The sequence below is a fragment of the Schistocerca serialis genome, chromosome 9 (assembly GCF_023864345.2).
Source record: "Schistocerca serialis cubense isolate TAMUIC-IGC-003099 chromosome 9, iqSchSeri2.2, whole genome shotgun sequence".
Taxonomy (NCBI): Eukaryota; Metazoa; Arthropoda; class Insecta; order Orthoptera; family Acrididae; genus Schistocerca; species Schistocerca serialis.
In genome coordinates, this window is record NC_064646.1 from 92,595,596 (window position 1) to 92,618,687 (window position 23,092).

Here is a 23,092-nt window from a genome sequence, read left to right on the forward strand (position 1 = left end):
GACTAGTTGAAATAATTAAATAACAGAGGATATGCTGATGAAAGAAGAAAATATCAAAATTATAGCAAATAAAACAAGCGAAAGGTAATAGAAACGTCTAACAAATGAGACTGACAGAACATGCACAATGGCTAAGCCGGAATGACTAGAGGACAAATGCAAGGCAGTCGGCGGTGGAAGTATGCGTAACCAGGGGTACGACGTCATCTATAAGAATACCGAAGAGCCTTTTGGAGAAAAGAGAGGCAGTTGTATGAATAACAAGAGCTCATTTGGCAAGCCACAACTTAAGATGAGAGGGGGAAAAATGGAAGGTCGGTGGAATATACAGGGTGGTCCATTGGTATTGACCGGGCCAAATGTTTCACGAAATAGGCATCAAACGAATGAACCAAAAACAAAGAAACTCCTCTAGCTTGAAGTGGGAAACCAGATGGCGCTATGGTTGATCCGCTAGATGGCGCTGCCATAGGTCAAACGGATATCAACTGCGTTTTTTTAAAATAGGAACCCCCATTTTTTATTACATATTCGTGTAATACGTAAAGAAATATGAATGTTTTAGTTGAACCACTTTCTTCGCTTTGTGATAGATGGCGCTGTAATAGTCACAAACGTATAAGTACGTGGTATCACGTAACATTCCGCCAGTGCGGACGGTATTTGCTTCGTGATACATTACCCGTGTTAAAATGGACCGCTTACCAATTGCGGAAAAGGTCGATGTCGTGTTGATGTAAGGCCATTGTGATCAAAATGCCCAACGGGTGTGTGCTATGTATGCTGCTCGGTATCCTGGACGACATCATCCAAGTGTCCGGACTGTTCGCCGGATAGTTACGTTATTTAAGGAAACAGGAAGCGTTAAACCACGTGTGAAACGTCAACCACGACCTGCAACAAATGATGATGCCGAAGCAGGTGTTTTAGCTGCTGTCGTGGCTAATCCGCAGATCAGTAGCACACAAATTGCGCGGGAATCGGAAATCTGAAAAACGTCGGTGTTGAGAACGCTACTTCAACATCGATTGCACCCGTACCATATTTCTATGCACCAGGAATTGCATGGCGCCGACTTCGAACGTCGTGTACAGTTCTGCCACTGGGCACAAGAGAAATTACGGGACGATGACAGATTGTTTGCACTCTATTTAGCGACGAAGCGTCATTCACCAACAACGGTAACGTAAACCGGCATAATATGCATTATTGGGCAACGGAAAATCGACGATGGGTGCGACAAGTCGAACATCAGCCACCTTCGAGGGTTAATGTATGGTGCGGCATTACGGGAGGAAAATTAATAGGCACCCATTTTATCGATGGCAATCTAAATGGTGCAATGTATGCTGATTTCCTACGTAATGTTCTATCGATGTTACTACAAGATGTTTCACTGCATGACAGAATGGCGATGTACATCCACCATGATGGATGTCCGGCACATAGGTCGCGTGCGGTTGAAGCGGTATTGAATAGCATATTTCATGACAAGTGGTTTGGTCGTCGAAGCACCATACCTTGGTCCGCACGTTCACCGGATCTGACGCCCCGGATTTCTTTCCGTGGGAAAGCTGAAGGATATTTGCTATCGTGATCCACCGAAAACGCCTGACAACATGCGTCAGCGCATTATCAATGCATGTGCGAACATTACGGAAGGCGAACTACTCGCTATTGAGAGGAATGTCGTTATACGTATTGCCAGATGCATTGAGGTTGACGGACATCATTTTGAGCATTTATTGCATTAATGTGGTATTTACAGGTAATCACGCTGTAACAGCATGCGCTCTCAGAAATGATAAGGTCACAAAGGTGCATGTATCATATTGGAACAACCGAAATAAAATGTTCAAACCTACCTACGTTCTGTATTTTAATTTAAAAAACCCTACCTGTTACCAACTGTTAGTCTAAAAGTGTGACCCACATGTTTGTGACTATAACAGCGCCATCTATCACAAAGCGAAAAAAGTGGTCTTGTAAGTAGGCTGTTTAGGTTTTTATATTGGTAACGCCACGTAGATTTTTGAGTATCACTGGCTGTGCTGTGTGCAGTCTGTGGCTGGTTTGCATTGTTGTCTGCCATTGTAGTGTTTGGCAGCTGGATGTTAACAGCGCGTAGCGTTGCGCAGTTGGAGGTGAGCCGCCAGCAGTGGTGGATGTGGGGAGAGAAATGGCGGAGTTTTGAAATTTGTAAGACTGGATGTCATGAACTGCTATATATATTATGACTTTTGAACACTATTAAGGTAAATACATTGTTTGTTCTCTACCAAAATCTTTCATTTACTAACTATGCCTATCAGTAGTTAGTGCCTTCAGTAGTTTGAATCTTTTATTTAGCTGGCAGTAGTGGCGCTCGCTGTTTTGCAGTAGCCTGAGTAACGAAGATTTTTGTAAAGTAAGTGATTTGTGAAAGGTATAGGTTAATGTTGGTCAGGGCCATTCTTTTGTAGGGATTTTTGAAAGTCTGATTGCGTTGCGCTAATAAAATATTGTGTGTCAGTTTAGTGTTGATCAGAATAAGTAAAGAGCGAAATGTCTGAGTTCAGTTTTGCTCAGCTGTTTGAAAATCAAATAACGTGAGGGATTTACCAGCACAGTAACTCACTAATTTTTCTAAGGGTACGTTACATATGTCGACCCATAGCCGAGGATACCTCACTGGAATCTTCTGATTTTTTCTTGTAGTTTGTGTAATTAGTGCAGCCTTTGTTTATTGCTAGCGCGTAATGGAAGAGAGAATTTCCTTTGTAGTTGTAGTTTTTCATTCTTGTACAGTAAAACAGTTGTGACATGTATGTAGATTTGCACCAAGTATTTCGCAGCTGCGCTTACAATTACCGACATATTATTTTCAATGCTATGTTAATGTGTTTTCTTATTTTGCTCTTCAAATTGTGCTTTTCTGTGTTGTTGTGTGAAATATTGTGACAATAATGGCGTGGAAAAACGTAATACTAGGCTCCAAAGTAAACCGAGAAATGACAGTGAAGACGAAAGCAGTGTGTTAGCGCCGCTGAGTAATGAATTAACTGATGTTCAAAGTAGTAATTTGGTAATTGTGCATAGGGAAATGGAGCGGGCTGCAAATGGTGTAGGCCGTGAAACAATTAGTGAACAGGGAAGCATTATCGATCGATCGGTCGGCAACAGCTCGCCTCCGGAATCGGAAATGACAGGACACAATCCTGCAAATACTGTAGATTCAGGTTTTCCGTCCTCACCGTTTTCTCATATAAGTCAAGACACATTTTCTGCTTGTCAAAATGTGAATGTTGCCAGTGCAAATGCACTGCGGAAAAGCATAGAGGAACAGATTCCAGACACTAATACATTATTATTGCAATTAATGCAACAAATGAAACAAAATCAGAGACAAACACAGCAACAGTTAGACACAATGGAACAAAATCAGAGACAAACACAGCAAAAGCTTCTAAAGTTAGACACAATGGAATAAAATCATAGACAAACACAGCAAAAGCTTCAAAAGTTAGACACCACACTTGAACAAACACGTGAAGATTTAACTACTGAGTTACATAAAATCGAATCGAAATGTCAAAAAGTCTCTAATGACGTAAAAACATAAATCTGTGAGCATTTTCAACCTATTTTTTCGCGGCATGAAAATGAATTACAGAATCATGAAGCAGCCATAAAAGAACTCATGAAAATCATGAGACCTTGTGGGCTAAAATTGACTCATTTGCATCTACCGATTCAGTTACGCTGCTTGCAAAAACTCAGGAAAACTTAAAGGACACAGTAGATACTCAGAAAATTGGATCAGAAAGACACATGGAGTAAATTAGTTCATTATCAGAGAAAGTAGTCGAACTTTCGGATCAGCTAAATAATTTATCTACGAAGGTAGATGATAATCTGAATGGCGCAAGACCTGTAGTCTTTAATGCCACAGAAGAGTACGAACAAATTAGGAAATTCAAACAAAATCAGAATCAAATTAATACGCAACACCAAAGAGAAATCCGGGAAGTACAAGGTCAGCTGACACAGGTAATACAAGAATTACGTATATCAGAGGACACTCGCGCTCCAATACGGGAAGAGGGACATAGAAATACGGAACAGCCACAAAATGATAAGACGGGGTACTTCGGAAATTATGAAAGAAATTGGCAAGGTACACCGAATTTTGATATGGAACCGCCGAAACGACGTAGTGTAAAGGATGAGCCAGACAATAAGGGATTTTACTTTATTATATGAGCCTCCAACCGGTAACTTCATTACTCCATTACGGCCAAGCCACGGCCGGCAGTGTTAGCTGCCTGTAAATTCTTTCGTCCCACGGTCTAGTAACAGGAAGTCAGCACCGAGAAAGGGCACCTTGTTCACGCGCTTCTCTCGTGTGCTGACGAGGTAACGCCGTCCCAGGCGTCGCTTAGCAGGCAACGCTCTGGAAAGTTCCATGCCGCCCGCACGGTTTGCTCGGTCCTGACCAATCAGGGTGGAGGAAGCCGCGTGGTGCGTCGAACATACCCGGCCGCCCGTCGCCGGGCCCGCTCTCTTGTATTCTTGCTCACCCGCGAGTCGGATGCGCGCCCTGTAGCTTTGAACATCCCCCCGCTTCTCCCGGTGCTGCGGCACTGTGGACTTAGTTTTGGCAGACAACCACTTTCGGTAGCTTCGCGAACAATGTTCGCCAAATTGTAAGCTCTGGCTCACCCTCACCTCCCTAGGCCTATGTAGCCCCTTCTGATCATGCTTTAGCCAATAAATGGCCTTTCTCTAAAATTTACACTATTATTCCATAACGCCCACCGCCTGCCCATACCCGCCATCCTGTACAACTGGTGTCAGATGTGGGGTTGAGTTCCCGTAGTGACTTTGTCGCTACACTAAATTTTTCCCGGCAAAACGCCGTACACTTAGCGCATGGAATGCGCCAACCGGCCGCCACGTTTGCTGCACGTGGGCCGTGGCTGCGCCAGTGAACACGCACAGGGCGCGCGCTGCAGCGAGGCAGCCCACGCTAGTCAGCCACGTGACCGGACGCCGCCGCGCTGCCCGCTGCCTGAGTTCGAGGGGCCTGCGCTGCGCTGCGCTGCGCGACCGGCCGGGCCGCCGTCATCCGCCGCCGCCCACCGCCGCCCGCCGCTGTCACCGACGCGCCAGGGGTCTGCCGCCATCACCGACCGGCCGAGCCAGTGGCGTCCGCCGCCAACACATTTGCCGCCGCCCGAGGGTCCGGACGCCGCCGCCGCCGTCGCTGCCGCCCGCCGACCGCCGCCGCCGCAGCCACTGCACCACGCCGTCGCCGCCACCACTGCGTCGCACCGCCTCCATCTCCATGTAAGTCGCCGCGATGCTTACAACTATAGCTTCGACGATCTTCCGCCGCTGGATTGAGAATCTTTGTGGTCGTCCTTTTTTTGTAACGATCATTACTTTTTTCTGGTCACTAGCGTCCCATAAAATTGTAAACATGCCGATGGGAACACGAGCGACGGAACGGGATACCCCCGAAGAGGCACCCGCCTCGCAAGACCCGCTCGAGGCCATAAATTCGCAAATGCGCCAGTTATTCGCACAAAATCAGGAGCTACTTGAGCAAAACCGCGTCTTGAAACAGACGCTGGAAGCTAGTGCGCGAACTTCCATACCTGTGGCTAGCTCCACCCCTGTAACTAATGCTCAAACAGAGGCAACTAACACTAATTCTGTCTCTAATACAAACGCCACAATTTCTGCTAACATGGCGACTGTAAGCAATTTTCCTGCGGCTGATTTCATTCCCACGTTTTCTGGGAAGTCCCACGAAAATGTAGCTATGTTTTTACAAAATATTCGTGATGTGGGTCGCACGTGTGCCTGGCCGGACGATCTATTGGTCAATGTAGCCAGACTGAAGTTGACAGGGGAAGCCCGAATGTTCACAGAAACGGTGGATGAATTGCGTGACACGCACGAATTTGAAGTATTGGCCCGCGGATTGACTACGCGTTATTGCGATACCAGAGGTACCGCATATTACAGAGATCAATTATCAACCCTTTGGCAGAAGCCTAATGAGGATTTTGATGCCTTTGCAGATCGCATACGAGCAGTGTCTTGTCGTACCTATAAGCTAGGCGAAAATGCCAGTGAAAACAGAATTTTGCGCTAAGAAGCCGAAGCGCGTGCAATTGATGCGTTTGTTCGCGGTATTGACCCCCGCATCGGAGGAGAAGTCAAAGCAGCCTCCCCCAATTCTCTGTTTGAAGCTGTTCGTTTGGCAATGTTACGCGAAGAGGTATTGCGTTTTTGCGCTGCCGCCCCGCGCCCATCGGACCCAGTACCGGTCCCACCAAAAGAAGTATTTTGTCAGCGTTATGGGAAGCCCAACCATACGGCAATGCGCTGTCGCGCGCCGTATTGCACTATTTGCCAGACAGTAGGTCATGCTAATAATGTTTGCCCCACAAAGTCTCTATTTTCTAATCAGATGCGCGGCCACCGCCGCAACGTGGGGTCGAATCAGGGAAACGCTTGGGGGGCAGGTTCCGCCACCCACCCGCGCCCCCGACAAAAATAATACACCCGGTTAGGACCGAAAAATGTAAAGAGGTGGAACACGTTAGTCTATTTGGCGTACTCGGGAACAAATCAGTTAGAATTTTAGTTGATACTGGTGCTCAAGTTAGTGTATTGTTTGTGGAGAAAAATGATCGAAGGGTGTTACAGCCACCCCGGTACAATATCAGTGGCCTTGGAGAGGAAGTAATTGTCCCTGCAGGTTCGTGTGTAGTGAATCTGCAAATAGACGGTGGTAAATACAGTCAGAGGATGGAGGTAGTAAGGCTAAAGAAGGGTGAATTTGACATCATACTAGGGAATGACTTCCTGCACCGTTATGACATCAGACTAGGGAATGACTTCCTGCACCGTTATCAGGGGATAGTGGATTATCGAACGCGAATTGTGCAGTTCGGCGAAGCAATTCACCGATTTGGCAGTGCGCACCCCCGTCAGACGCGAGGGAGCTGCGAAAGGCGCCGTTCACAGTCTCCCATAAAACCGCAGATGTGGGCGATAAAAACCACTGACCCTGTAAGGATAAAAGGCGGAAGTGGAAAGATTCTCTGGATAGATGTCAAAAATCAAGAACGCCCCAAGACAGACATTCTGGTTGACCCGCTCACCCAGAATGATGTTTTAGATCGTCAGTCGGTACATATAAAGAGAAGTATCTGCCGACCGGAGAGGAGACAGAAGGGTTTTGCGATACCAGTAAGTATAGATAATTTTGGTGTAGAAGATGTTGTGATACCGAAGGGTACTATTGTTGCCAGTGGTCAGGAAATTTTTGAGGAAATAAGAGGAGCTGAGAAGCAGCGAAATAAAGATAAGAAAGGAAGGAAAGGAAAGAAATGTTCAGTTAGAGAAGTGCGATATGTCGCGTCGACGATAAGGAGTCAGTTAGCAGAGAAGTTAGGTCATTTAAATAGTGAGGAGAAAAGAATGTTGCAGCCAGTATTAGAGGAATTTTCGTGGTTGTTTGAAGAGAGGCAGTTTCTACCGGCTACGGATTTGGTTCAGCACGGAATTCCGACCGGAGAAGCTCGGCCTATTACGCCAGTAGTTCCACCCAAAAAAGCAAGGATGAAGGTAATACAACCGCCTAGACAGCAACGTAGATATGCTCTAAGGTATTTTACTTTATTATATGAGCCTCCAACCGGTAACTTCATTACTCCATTACGGCCAAGCCACGGCCGGCAGTGTTAGCTGCCTGTAAATTCTTTCGTCCCACGGTCTAGTAACAGGAAGTCAGCACCGAGAAAGGGCACCTTGTTCACGCGCCTCTCTCGTGTGCTGACGAGGTAACGCCGTCCCAGGCGTCGCTTAGCAGGCAACGCTCTGGAAAGTTCCATGCCGCCCGCACGGTTTGCTCGGTCCTGACCAATCAGGGTGGAGGAAGCCGCGTGGTGTGTCGAACATACCCGGCCGCCCGTCGCCGGGCCCGCTCTCTTGTATTCTTGCTCACCCGCGATTCGGATGCGCGCCCTGTAGCTTTGAACATCCCCCCGCTTCTCCCGGTGCTGCGGCACTGTGGACTTAGTTTTGGCAGACAACCACTTTCGGTAGCTTCGCGAACAATGTTCGCCAAATTGTAAGCTCTGGCTCACCCTCACCTCCCTAGGCCTATGTAGCCCCTTCTGATCATGCTTTAGCCAATAAATGGCCTTTCTCTAAAATTTACACTATTATTCCATAACGCCCACCGCCTGCCCATACCCGCCATCCTGTACAGTAGCAATGACCGACATGCGACTCGCCGACATGATGATTTTGACTATAAGCTGTTTAATACTACACGTAAATTCAAAACATTTAAGAATTCCGGCAACGACATTCATCCACAAGCGTGGCTTCATCAATTCTATCATTGTTTTCCTCCCAACTGGTCATTAGAGCACAGATTAAAATTTATGTGTGGCTATTTAGAGAATGAACCAGCTGTAAGAATGCGATCTGTCATTCACGATTGTCACAGTGAAGTAGAATTTTATCATGCCTTTCTCTCTGCATATTGGTCTCAAGCTCCTCAAGATCATGTAAACATAACATCAAAATGATGAAACGTTTCGAACAATCTGAATTTTCCAGTCTTGTGAAATATTTTGAAGACATGTTGCACAAGAATCAGTACCTGTCAAACCCATACAGCCCCTCAGAACTCATCCGCATTTGCTTAATCAAACTACCTGAACATTTACGACATATTATTTTGGCAGGACGTTGCAAAGACGACATTGAAGCTTTTCGGGGGCTGTTACAAGAATTGGAAATTGACACTGACAATCCCGGGACGCGAAAATAGGAACACAAAAATTACAGGTCACATCCGTCACAATTCTGTGACGACAGAAACGATAACTGGAGACGACAAGGCTATTCTTACAACGCAAATCGTGAACAAAACAGACACCACCTATATGACAACCGTTGGCAGAGTAATAGTTACAGAGAAAGATCGCATTTCCTTAGTAAAGAGTATGACAGAGGCAATCATAGAAACAGACAATATGGCAACCAGAACTATTATTATCAAGGGAGACAGAATAACTTCAGACGCAACGGTCCAGCGCGCAGTTACGATTCGGGGAGAAATTCTCCACAACGTAACCGACAAGAAAGAAACTACAGGAACTACCGACATGACGACAGACGATATAATCATAACGACAGACCTGAATTTTATCAGAACTGGCGAGATTGAAACAGGGCAGGGCCCTTTCGACAAGGTGAATTTGTAGAAGTTAGGTCTCCTAATCCCAATAACGACGCGCGCCAACAAAGAGACAGACGATGACTTGCACCGTAGACAGCCACGTCCGTCGGCTGGCTCAGAGACAAATAACATAAACGCTAACCTTGAGAATAATTCCAGTATTCTTTACCGACCTATACCGCATGATAATTGCCTTCAAGTTCAAACTCTGAGTACTATGAAGAGTAAAAAAATTGCACCATACTTCACATGTAAAACCGCTTATTGAAAGATAATCTGCTTTTTAACTTAGTCTTTGCTATAAAATTTTTCACTTTGCATTACTAGTATGCTTTGTCAGACTTAGAATCTGTTAACATGCAACAATGTTTGAAGTTAAATATCCAGTCAAGAACCAAGAGAACTTATTTAAACAGAAATTACGAATGCATTGTTATAGTGAACAGACGACACAGTGTTGTTGTGTGTGTACATTCTTGCTTGTTAGTTGCACGATTACGTAACGACTATAAGGCTTATATGCTTGGAACATGTACCGGTACTGCTAATGACATTTTAATGCAACATTTTGGTTTACTTGAAAAGACATTCTTTATTTGAAGTACTTTCTGTGAGATTAAAGATGATTTAGTATTTGGTTTCTTTGACATCTACACGATTATATCACGACGCTACTAATGTGTGACACAATTTACATTGTTGCTTTTGCGGTGTATCTGTTTTATATCTGCACAGCTTTTCTGAATACTTCTGGAAAGTAAAATTTGTTTTAGTAGTAACTTTAGTGGTATAGCTACAATGAGACAGCCTTTTCCGTAACACGACAATACGTCACAGCACAGTACTTTCTTTATCAAGGCAATAATCGTAATAACTAAGATATCTATACGCAAAACATTTCACTTTTGTTTTCATGAGGTAAGTACATTGACTTCTGCAGAACTTAGCTTTCGGAGGACGATAACTACGACACTTCCACAGAGATTATCTTACAACAACGCACAGTTTAGCGCTACAGTACACGTATTTGAGTGATTAATTCTGTACTTAAAACGTTTATTTGTAAAAATATTTGAATTACAAAGATACAAAGGTTTTCCGTGATACATTTCATTCCATTGCTGTTATTTGTAACACTTGATGGTATAATTACATTAATCCTCAGGGGGGTACACGCTTACTTTGTGTACCATGTGTTTGGCAAGCACAAGGAGCCCTAGCTAATATGGTATTTGCTTACACAACTTTACACATCGGTACCATATTTCTCTAACACATAAATTACACAGCTATCTGATCATTTAACTGAGAGAGACAAACATTTATTTTACTACATCAGTGACAGATGTTTACGTAATTACACCGTTGGATAACTTCACACTTACGGAATTGTATTTTGTCTGTACTTTGTGAACTGTTCATATTTTTTCGGAACCATTGTGATGCTATGAGAGCTTTGAATGTTGTGTTTGGTGTGGGATCATGATTTTTAAAGTACGTTTGAGGTAGATGACACTACTGAAGTGGCAGAGATTTTTTTTTTAGGTTTTGAAATTATTGCAGAGAGCTACAACTTTTTGAGATTTGACTGGGGTGTTATGATGTTATATTTACGACAACTAGTTGTATTATGCTGTTGAGGTATGTTTATGATCAATAAGCTGATGTTATATGAGGAATTTGATTATGCTACGTATTTATTATGATGAAATATTGAAGAAGTGTCGACGAATATGTATATGTGTAATAAGGTAAGGAAAAATGAGTAGTGGTTAGGGACTCTGACTTGTGAAAAAGGATGTTGGAAACCAAGAATCGTACTTTAAGAGTTATGAAATGTGTGTATATGCATAATGTATCACAATGCTGGCGAAAATTTTTTGCACACTGTTATTTTCATAGGATTTTGTTTCTACATATTTGCAACGCAAATTCTCGACCTGTGAAATTTTTATATGAGACTGTCACTGTAGTACAAACTGCTGTCGTAAATATTTCGGTAAGAAAGCCAAGTGACCTTGACATAGTGCGCTGTGGGCGCAAAGCTATGTGACAGTCGCCTCGAAAAAAAAAAAAAAAAGGAGAGGCCATTAACCTCGCTATTGACATGCCTTTCTAGAAAACATCGCAAATACGACACGCTCATTACTTGGGAAGATACTTACATCTGCACACCTGATTATGACAAGTGTCTTTCTATGAGAGTTGAGACAATTTGTACTAACTTATGAAATGCCACATGACTATTGAATGATATTTTTATGCTTTACTTTGTACATAGTTGCTTATCTCATTTGATATCTGGTTTCCAGCTGTCTTGCAGCATTGGTTTCATAAAATAAAATTAAATACATTTGCTAATGTGAACACTTTCTGTCAACAGATCTATTAAATAACAATTTTATGATCCACATTCTTCGAAAAAGGAGCACTTGGAAAGGAAAGAACAATAAGAAGGGACTAGTAACAGTAAATGCATACATAATTTTCTTTTCAAGTACTTGGTAATTTTTTGTAGAATAAGTTTTTGTGGTGCACCACTTTAATTACATAGAAATTAAGATGTGAATAGACATTTCCCTTTTCTGCATTGTTGTTTTTAGTGTAATATTTTTTCTGCTTGAGCTTTGCCATGTTTAGGTATAAGTTATAGTATTTGCTGCTGCTGTTTGCCAGGCATAGTGCTACTGAATTTCACCTTTTATTACTCTGTTAAGCCAGTTTTACTACGGATTTATTTTTCTTGTTTGCTGCACATTGCCTTATATTAGTTGTAATATTGCATTTGCTTTGCTAATTAATGCTGCTTGCTTTGCCAATTTGCATTTTTTATCATTGCAGTTTGTGTTAATTGTTTTGCACTGCTGCATTACCTCGTCCCATAATTTAGCATCTGAGCTCAGTAGATTTAAGTTAGCCTAAGATGGGGTAGGGTAAGAGAACGAATTGTGATGAATGGAAAGAAATGCATTGAGAAGCTATAGTAAAAAATGGTTTGGCCAAAAAAGTGTTTTGAAAGAGGATATGAACAAGTAGGGTTTAGGGACAAAAGGTTTAGGTAGGATTTTCTTGGAAATAAATGATGAGGTAAGACAAGTAAGTTAATAAGACAAGTAAGTTAACAAATAATGAGGTAAGAAATATGTGAACATATAAATACAGAAAGCATGCTGGATATAATTTTTTTGGTGGAAACAAATGTTGAAATAAGACGAAAGATCTATGGAATTAAGTTTTGGGTTGGACACTGAAAACAAACCCTGTCCTTTCCCTTTGTATTATTCCCCTATGTGTTTGTGTACCCTTGTGTATTTGTGTTTTTCCTGTCTTTATGTGTTTAGCTAATAAGAGTTATGTTGTAGAATTTTTCTAATAATACGTTATTTACTTTGTAGAGATGTTTAGACATTATTCATTCTGTTTTGTTCTAATGCTCATGTGTGAAGTTCATGTTTCAAAAGTTATCCTGTTCTTTTATGTATTTACTTATGTCATAATTGCTGTAACACTGATGTATATGTTTATTTCTATTCTTTTGTAAAGCCTGTATTACTACAGATGTTATCTGTATTATTATGTTTTAATGATGTTTTCTGTATCATTGTAACTGTATTCTCATGTTATAAAATTGTAATGGAGACCACTTCAGGAAATTAAGTAACTTGTAAGCATTCATTTCAGTGCACATGTTTCTGTTGGTCATAGTAATTCACAATATGTGAGAAGTTGGGACTGTTAGTGTTTGCATGTGTGTTAATAATTCAGCAAGGGACTGGATAACAGCATTGCTGGTTCTAAAGACAATTCCAAAAACTTTGTGAGTGCACAAGTGGTGGATTATGGACTTGCTATGTTGTCCACAAGACGCTTGATGGTGATTGTGCACCTGCACAGTCGCAACAGATGGCTGCTGGCCGTCTCTACAAAGACTGAAGTGGGTCTGCACCTTCGATGGGCCATCAATACCATTATTTCTACAAGGACTGCGGTGGGTCTGCACCTTTGGTGGCCCACCAATACCATAATCTCTACTAGGATTACAGTGGGCCTACTCTGTGATGACCTACCTACCAATGTTCTTCAAAACTTCTACTAACTCTGCTGTGGGTTTGCTCTGTTGTGGCCCATTACCTATCTGCATGTCAAGAGTCAGCACTGTCTTTCCGTTGGAAGGACAACACTACTTCTTCAAGACTGCATGGAAATCCACTACTTCTGTGTGCAATTTCTTTTACTAATGAGACTTTGGGAAAAAAACTGTAATAACTATTATGATGAATGATCAGCTCTGTCTTCATGGACTGTGAGAAAATTTTAACTTTTGACCAACATTGTATCAATAAGTGTGTGCATTTGATTTCTTTGTTATTGTAATTACGATTATGAAAAATTTTTTTCAAATCTATATTGGCCAGTGCCCAAAACAATTTGTAAATTTTTTTGTGGGGACCATTGGGGCTATGCAAGTAAGCTGTTTAGGTTTTTATATTGGTAACGCCACGTAGCGCTCTGAAAATCGCTGGCTGTGCTGTGTGCAGTCTGTGGCTGGTTTGCATTGTTGTTGGCCATTGTAGTGTTGGACAGATGGATGTGAACAGCGCGTAGCGTTTCGCAGTTGGAGGTGAGCGCCAGCAGTGGTGGATGCGGGCAGAGAAATGGCGGAGTTTTGAAATTTGTAAGACTGGATGTCATGAACTGCTATATATATTATGACTTTTGAACACTATTAAGGTAAATACATTGTTTGTTCTCTACCAAAATCTTTCATTTGCTAACTATGCCTATCAGTAGTTAGTGCCTTCAGTAGTTTGAATCTTTTATTTAGCTGGCAGTAGTGGCGCTCGCTGTTTTGCAGTAGTTTGAGTAACGAAGATTTTTGTGAGGTAAGTGATTTGTGAAAGCTATAGGTTAATGTTAGTCAGGGCCTTCCTTTTGTAGGGATTTTTGAAAATCAGATCGCGTTGGGCTAAAAAAATATTTTGTGTTAGTTTAGTGTTGATCAGAATAGGTAAAGAGCGAAATGTCTGAGTCAGTTCAGTTTTGCTCAGCTGTTTGAAAATCAAATAACGTAAGGGATTTACCAGCACAGTAATTCACTAATTTTTCTAAGGGGACGTTACAGTCTACCTAAAACATTCATATTTCTTTACGTAATACTATATGTAATAAAAATGGGAGTTCCTACTTTAAAAAAAAAATACGCAGTTCATATTCGTTTGACCAATGGCAGCGCCATCTAGTGGGCCAACCATAGCGCCACCTGGTTTCCCCTTCAAGCTAGACATGTTTGGTTCTTTGTAGTTTTTCGTTTGACGCTTATTTCCTGAGATATTTCACCCAGTCACGAATAATGGACCACTATGTATAGTATGACGGAAACAAACATGAAGACAATATTACAGAAGGAGAAAAAGAATTAGACAAAGATGAGATGGGAGATATGAGACTGGGTAAAGAATTTGTCAGCATTGAAAGCACTAGGTGGAAACAGGGTTACTGGAGTAGACGACATTTCCTGAGAATTACTGAGGCCTTAGGGAAACCAGACATGACAAAATTATTCCATCTGGTGTGCAATAAATATACCAGGTGTCTGCCCTACAGATCGTCAAGTTCAATTTATCTAGTCTTTCGGCAGGTGTTTGCGGTTTCTTTTTGGACCGTTTACTTGGTGTCAGCTCAAACAAATCCTGCTGATCACGCCTCTTATTTGACGCCTACCGTCGACGGAATGCATCGACTTATTTCTCATTTCAAGCAAAGTGATTTTTAAATCGGAATTATGTGTGCCCATGAGAAAGAGCGTTACCAGATTACCGTAACGCGATATTCAGTTTACAGATATGTATTAACAGGATCAGTAAAACACGAAGAACAACCAGTAATCCAGCAGCCACTGGGCAGCGCGCTTCCTCAGGGTGGCAGCAATAGGCGTGGGCCAGGACGGTAGTACCGGTTATTCGTCGTGTTGCACTGTGCCTCTTAATTAATGTCGGTAGGACGAATACCTACGGAGAAAAGAGAACCACTTGCATGAATATCAAGAGCTCAGATGCAAATCCAGTTCGAAGCAAAGAAGGGAAAGCAGAAAGGTGGAAGGAGTATATAAGGTCTCTATACAAGGGCGATGTACTTCAGGGCAATATTATACAAATGGAAGAGGATGTAGATGAAGATGAAATGGGACATATGATACTGCATGAAGAGATTGACAGAGCACTGAAAGACCTGAGTCGATACAAGGCCCCCGGAGTAGACAACATTCCATTAGAACTACTGACAGCCTTGGAAGAACCAGCCCTGACAAAACCCTAGTATCTGGTGAGCAAGATGTATGAGACAGGCGAAATTCCCTCAGAATTCAAGAAGAATATAATAATTCCATTCCCAAAGAAAGCAGGTGTTGACATATGTGAAAATTACCGAACTATCAGTGTAATAAGTCACAGCTGCAAAATACTAACGCGAATTCTTTACAGACTAATGGAAAAGCTGGTAGAAGCCTACCTCTGCAAAGATCAGTTTGGATTCCGTAGAAATGTTGGGACACGTGAGGCAATACTAACCCTACAACTTAGAAGAAAGATTAAGGAAAGGCAAACCTACGTTTCTAGCATTTGTAGACTTAGAGAAAGCTTTTGACAATGTTGACTGGAATACTCTCTTTCAAAGTCTGAAGGTGGCAGGGGTAAAATATAGGGAGCGAAAGGCTATTTACAATTTGTGCAGAAAGCAGGTGGCAGTTATAAGAGTCGAGGGACATGAAAGGGAAGCAGTGGGTAGGAAGGGAGTGATACAGGGTTGTAGCCTGTCCCCGATGCTATCCAATCTGTATATTGAGCAAGCTGTAAAGGAAACAAAAGAAAATTTCGGAGTAGATATTAAAATCCAAGGCGAAGAAATAAAAACTTTGAGGTTCGCCGATGACATTGTAATTCTGTCAGAGACAGCAAAGGACTTGGAAGAGCAGTTGAACGGAATGGACAGTGACTTGAAAGGAGGGTATAGGATGAACGTCAACAAAAACAAAACGACGATAATGGAATGTAGTCGAATTAAGTCGGGTGATACTGAGGGAATTAAATTAGGAAATGAGACACTTAAAGTAGTAAAGGAGTTTTGCTATTTGTGGAGCAGAAACACTGATGATGACCGAAGAAGAGAGGATATAAAATGTAGACTGGCAATGGCAAGGAAAGCGTTTCTGAAGAAGAGAAATTTGTTAACATCGAGTATAGATTTAAGTGTCAGGAAGTCGTTTCTGAAAGTATTTGTATGGAGTGTAGCCTTGGAAGTGAAACATGGACGAGAAATACTTTAGACAAGAAGAGAACAGAAGCTTTCAAAATGTGGTGCTACAAGAATGCTGGAGATTAGACAGGTAGATCACATAACTAATGAGGAGATATTGAATAGAATTGGGTAGAAGAGGAGCTTGTGGCACAACTTGACTAGAAGAAGGGATCGATTGGTAGGACATCTACATCTACATCCATACTCCGCAAGCCACCTGACGGTCTGTGGCGGATGGTACCTTGAGTACCTCTATCGGTTCTCCCTTCTATTCCAGTCTCGTTTTGTTCGTGGAAAGAAGGATTGTCGGTATGCTTCTGTGTGGGCTCTAATCTCTCTGATTTTATTCTCATGGTCTCTTCGCGAGATATACGTAGGAGAGAGCAATATACTGCTTGACTCTTCGGTGAACGTATGTTCTCGAAACTTTAACAAAAGCCCGTGCCGAGCTACTGAGCGTCTCTCCTGCAGAGTCTTCCACTGGAGTTTATCTATCATCTCCGTAACGCTTTCGCGATTACTAAATGATCCTGTAACGAAGCGCGCTGCTCTCCGTTGCATCTTCTCTATCTCTTTTATCAACCCTATCTGGTACGGATCCCACACTGTTGAGCAGTATTCAAGCAGTGGGCGAACAAGCGTACTGAACCTACTTCCTTTGTTTTCGGATTGAATTTCCTTAGGATTCTTCCAATGAATCTGAGTCTGGCATCTGCTTTACCAACGATCAACTTTATATGATCATTCCATTTTAAATCACTCCTAATGCGTGCTCCCAGATAATTTATGGAATTAACTGCTTCCAGTTGCTGACCTGCTATTTTGTAGCTAAATGATAAGGGAACTATCTTTCTGTGTATTCGCAGCACATTACACTTGTCTACATTGAGATTCAATTGCTATTCCCTGCACCATGCGTCAATTCGTTGCAGATCCTCCTGCTTTTCAGTACAATTTTCCGTTGTTACAACCTCTCGATACATCACAGCATCATCCGCAAAAAGCCTCAGTGAACTTCCGATGTCATCCACAAGGTCATTTATGTATATTGTGAATAGCGACGGTCCTATGACACTCCCCTGCGGCACACCTGAAATCACTCTTACTTCGGAAGACTTCTCTCCATTGAGAATGACATGCTGCGTTATGTTATCTAGGAACTCTTCAGTCCAATCACACAATTGGTCTGATAGTCGATATGCTCTTACTTTGTTCATTAAACGACTGTGGGAAACTGTATCCAACCCCTTACGGAAGTCAAGAAACTCAGCATCCACCTGTGAACCCGTGTCTATGGCTCTCTGAGTCTCGTGGACGAATAGTGCGAGCTGGGTTTCACACGACCGTCGTTTTCGAAACCCATGCTGATTCCTACATAGTAGATTTCTAGTCTCCAGAAAAGTCATTATAATCGAACATAATACGTGTTCCAAAATTCTACAACTAATCGACGTTAGAGATATAGGTCTATAGTTCTGCACATCTGTTCGACGTCCCTTCTTGAAAACGCGAATGACCTTTGCCCTTTTCCAATCCTTTGGAACGGTATGCTCTTCTAGAGACCTACGGTACACCGCAAGAAGGGGGGCAAGTTCCTTCGCGTACTCTGTGTAAAATCGAACTGGTATCCCATCAAGTCCAGCGGCATTTCCTCTTTTGAGCGATTTTAATTGTTTCTCTATTCCTCTGTCGTCTATTTCGATATCTACCATTTTGTCATCTGTGCAACAATGTAGGGAAGGAACTACAGTGCGGTGTTCCTCTGTGAAACAGCTTTGGAAAAAGGCATTTAGTATTTCGGCCTTTAGTCTGCCATCCTCTGTTTCAGTACCATTTTCTAGCGGTTCTCGCGCTGCAGTCCGGAACCGCGGGACTGCTACGGTCGCAGGTTCGAATCCTGCCTCGGGCATGGGTGTGTGTGATGTCCTTAGGTTAGTTAGGTTTAAGTAGTTCTAAGTTCTAGGGGACTTATGACCTAAGATGTTGAGTCCCATAGTGCTCAGAGCCATTTTTTTAGTAACATTTTGTTTTGATCCACCTACCGCTTTGACATAGGACCAAAATTTCTTAGCATTTTCTGCCAAGTCAGTACATAGAACTTTACTTTCGAATTCATTGAACGCCTCTCGCATAGCCCTCCTCGCACTACATTTCGCTTCGCGTAATTTTTGTTTGTCTGCAAGGCTTTGGCTATGTTTATGTTTGCTGTGAAGTTCCCTTTGCTTCCGCAGCAGTTTGCTAACTCGGTAGTTGTACCACGGTGGCTCTTTTCCATCTCTTATAATCTTGCTTGGCACATACTCATCTAACATATATGGTACGATGGGTTTGAACTTTGTCCACTGATCCTCAACACTATCTGTACTTGAGACAAAACTTCTATGTTGAGCAGTCAGGTACTCTGTAGTCTGCTTTTTGTCACTTTTGCTGAACAGAAAAATCTTCTTGCCTTTTTTAATATTTTTATTTACGGCTGAAATCATCGATGCAGTAACCGCTTTATGATCGCTGATTCCCTGTTCTGCGTTAACTGTTTCAAATAGTTCGGGTCTGTTTGTCACCAGAAGGTCTAATATGTTATTGCCACGAGTCGGTTCTCTGTTTAACTGCTCAAGGTAGTTTTCAGATAAAGCACTTAAAAAAATTTCACTGGATTCTTTGTCCCTGCCACTCGTTATGAACGTTTGAGTCTCCCAGTCTATATCCGGCAAATTAAAATCTCCACCCAGAACTATAACGTGGTTGGGAGATCTGCTCGAAATATTTTCCAAATTTTCCTTCAGGTGTTCTGCCACAACAGCTGCTGAGCCAGGGAGCCTATAGAGACATCCAGTTACTACGTCTGAGCCTGCTTTAACCGTGACCTTCACCCAAATTATTTCCCATTTCGGATCTCCGTTAATTTCCTTCCATACTATTGCATTTCTTATCGCTTTAAACACGCCTCCCCCTTCACTGTCCAGCCTGTCTCTGCGGTATACATTCCAATCTGAGTTTAGGATTTCATTTCTGTTTACGTCTGGTTTCAGCCAACTTTCTGTCCCTAGTACTATATGGGCGTTGTGACCGTTTATTAATGAGAGCAGTTCTGGGACCTTTCTATAGACGCTCCTGCAGTTTACTATTAGCACATTAATATTGTTATTCCCTGTAGCATTTTGCTTACTCCTACCTTGCCGCGTCTCAGGAGGCGTCTTGTCGGGCCTAGGGGGAGAATTCTCTAACCTAAAAAACCCACATGTGCACTCCACATGTACTCCGCTACCCTTGTAGCCGCTTCCAGCGTGTAGTCCACGCCTGAGCTATTCAGACCCTACATGTTCTGAGGCATCAAGGGATCACCAATTTAGTACTGGAGGGCAGCGTGGCGGTTAAAAATAGTAGAGGGACACCAAGAGATAAATACACTAAGCAGATTCAGAAGGATGTAGGCTGCAGTAAGTACTGGGAGATGAAGAAGCTTGCACAGGATAGAGTAGTATGGAGAGCAGCATCAAACCAATCTCACGACTGAAGATCACAACAACAACAACAGGACGAATACCACACTAGGCTAATTTGGAAGCTCTCTGTCGAATGGGTCCGAAAATTCCACTTTAAAGGTAATTTTGTTTGCAATGGGAAATAAACTGACGCTTTCCATCGAGTCTTGGCGTTGCATGATAGACGTTATGAACTGTATTTGTTTGGGTTGATTCCAGTTACACGTTTCAAAAAATAGACTGTAAGTATCTGCGGAAACACCAGAGAAAATGAGCCTGGCGATTCTTTGGAGGAACACCTTGTGTATGAGACATTCGAAACATCCTGAGAAATCGGGAAGAATATGATAATAGGAATTGCAAAGAAAGCAGGTGCTGGAAGGTGAGAGTACTACCAAATCATCTATTTAGTTAGTAATAGTGACAAAATATCGACACGTATTATTCACAGAACTGGTCGAAGCCGACTTCGAGGAGGTTCAGTGTGCGTCCAGTAGATATGTGGGAACATGGAAGGCAATATATATCCTACGACTTACCCTGGAAGACAGGCTGAAGAGAGGCAAGCATTTGTAAATTGAAACAAATGTTTTGACAATCTTGATTAGAGTACTCTCCTCGACACTCTGAAACTAGCAGGGATAAAAGGTCAGAATTTACTAACCTCGTCCAAACTGATGTAGGTTGCAGCGTCAGTTATGCAGAGAAAAACGTGATTGTACGGTATAGATTAATGTGGTTAGGTGCATAAAAACCAGCCTTTAAACACACCATACAACGACAAATTTAGTAGGACTGTTACTGAAACGTTAAGGTTTTAATTACAGTATGTTTAAATTGGCAAAATTATGACTGAATTTATGCCAGTGGTAAATATATGAACCACATTCGTCTTTCCAGGGCACATTGCACTGGTGGTCTCAAATGCATATGAAATTCAGCAAGAAAAGGAAGGACCGAGTTGATCTATTTTGAAAGAAGCGAGAAAAACGTAACAACAATATCAAATTAAAGAATGACTAAAGTATTTGAGATAAACACAGTTTTACAAGGAACTTGCACTGTTCTCTCGAAATAAGAAAAAAGTATTGGATGGACATGGAAATGTGCTGCTGTTGTTATTGTTTTGTTCTGACTTTCAGACCAAAGACTGAACTGACGCAGTTGTCCACAATAGTCCGTCCTCCACAAGCCACACCATCTCTGCACACCTAATGCAAGCTACAAATGTTCTACGGAAGTTCTTGTAGACTGTAAATACTTTAGAATTAGAGAAGACCACACACTAAAAAAGCAGAAACGTAGAGCTATCGGTAGGCACACACACAGTAAAGGAACCTTCCTAGCTTTCGAAATCATCTTTTTATTAGCTATAGCAACATAGAGAAACAGATACTCATACACACCTATGCCATTACATAGTGCCAGGTGGACTGACAGTTCCATTGCTCTTTTGTAGCAGGTTGACTGATGAGATGGTGTTGCGTAGGGTGGGTGGAGCAACCTGGAGGTGGGAGTTGGGGACAGTGATTGAGTGGTGGATGGCTAGCAGCTGGTTTGTTGACTACGAATGTAGGAGGGAGGGGTGGAAGGTACATAGTCTGCCACGATTGCCGCGGCCCTTGGGAAGCAGCACATAGTGATAGCCATGTTGGGATGTCAGTTGGGAAGGAGTGACCAGACAGAGGAAGGGGAGACTGTTGGGTTGAAGGTACAGGGACAGAGGGTAATTGAGATCGAGGCCAGGACGATTATGGGACCCAAGGTATTGTTGTAAGGATACTCCCATCTGTATAGTTCAGAAAATATGTAAAGGTTTTTTTACATTACCGCAACCAGTCACAAACTTTGTCAACAATTGTATTATTTATTTATTTAGCGACATGTTGCGAGGGTTAAACCTCAACTTCAGGCTAAACGGCAATACAAAAACAACTTAACAATAAGGTCATACTGATATTACATAGTATTTTCTTAAATGCTCTCGTCATCCTGTGGAATAAGAGAAAACTTGGTAAGAGGCGATGACACTTTGGAAGCTGGTCTAATGTTGCACCAAAATGTTGTGTAACAGTCACTCACTATGTTCTTCTGGCGTGGCAGTCGCGTTGTGATGTGTTGCGGTGTATCCATGTCCGTGGTTTTCTTGGTCACTGTTCACAAATTGTCACTAACATAGCAGTAACTTGGAAACATGATCACAAACAGTTCTGTAGCGCAATGGACAAGATGGCTGTCGAAATACAGCTGGTTTCGATTTGACTATTGATTTGTCGATCTATGTGGTGTCAGATGTGTACATGTCTTCTGCACGTCTTGTTATCGTATTACAGATGTAGGTTGGTGAAACACATTAGGAATTGAGCACCTGTTACAATATTATGGAACACATCATGATATAAACTATTTGTTTTACATATTACAAAGCTATTGCTGGGGCTAGAGTCAAATGACTGTCATGTTATGTATCTTTTATTCTAGGAGTACTGTAGTGAAATTGGAAGAGAAATGTGAATTTTTGAAGTCTGTCATTTCATTCAGTATCTCTTTATTCCCCATGTGGCCATGGATGAATATTTCCATCTCTTCCAAGGTGTCCATTTTCCAGCTCTTTTCAAAATTATGTTGTACTTTGAGATCGTTGTCTATTGTAACACTGCGTCCTGTTTCATTTATATTTTTCGCTTTGGCTGATTTCTTTAGTTTGCCAAGTCTGAACAGTTAATGTGTTCTTTAAAGCGAGTTTCTTCCCATTTGGCCAATGTAATATTTGTTGCAATGACTGCATGTAATTTTATAAATTCCTGCTTTGTTAAGTTTTTCTGTGTGATGTGATATGTCATGTTCCAGCCACCAACAACATTTTAAAAAAGAAACTGGAACATGAAATCTCACATCCCACAGAAAAACTTAACAAAGCAGGAATTTATAAAATTACATGCAGTCATTGCAACAAATATTACATTGGCCAAATGGGAAGCAACTCGTTTTAAAGAACACATTAACTGTTCAGACTTGGCAAACAAAAAAATCAGCTATAGCGAAAAATATGAATGAAACAGGACAC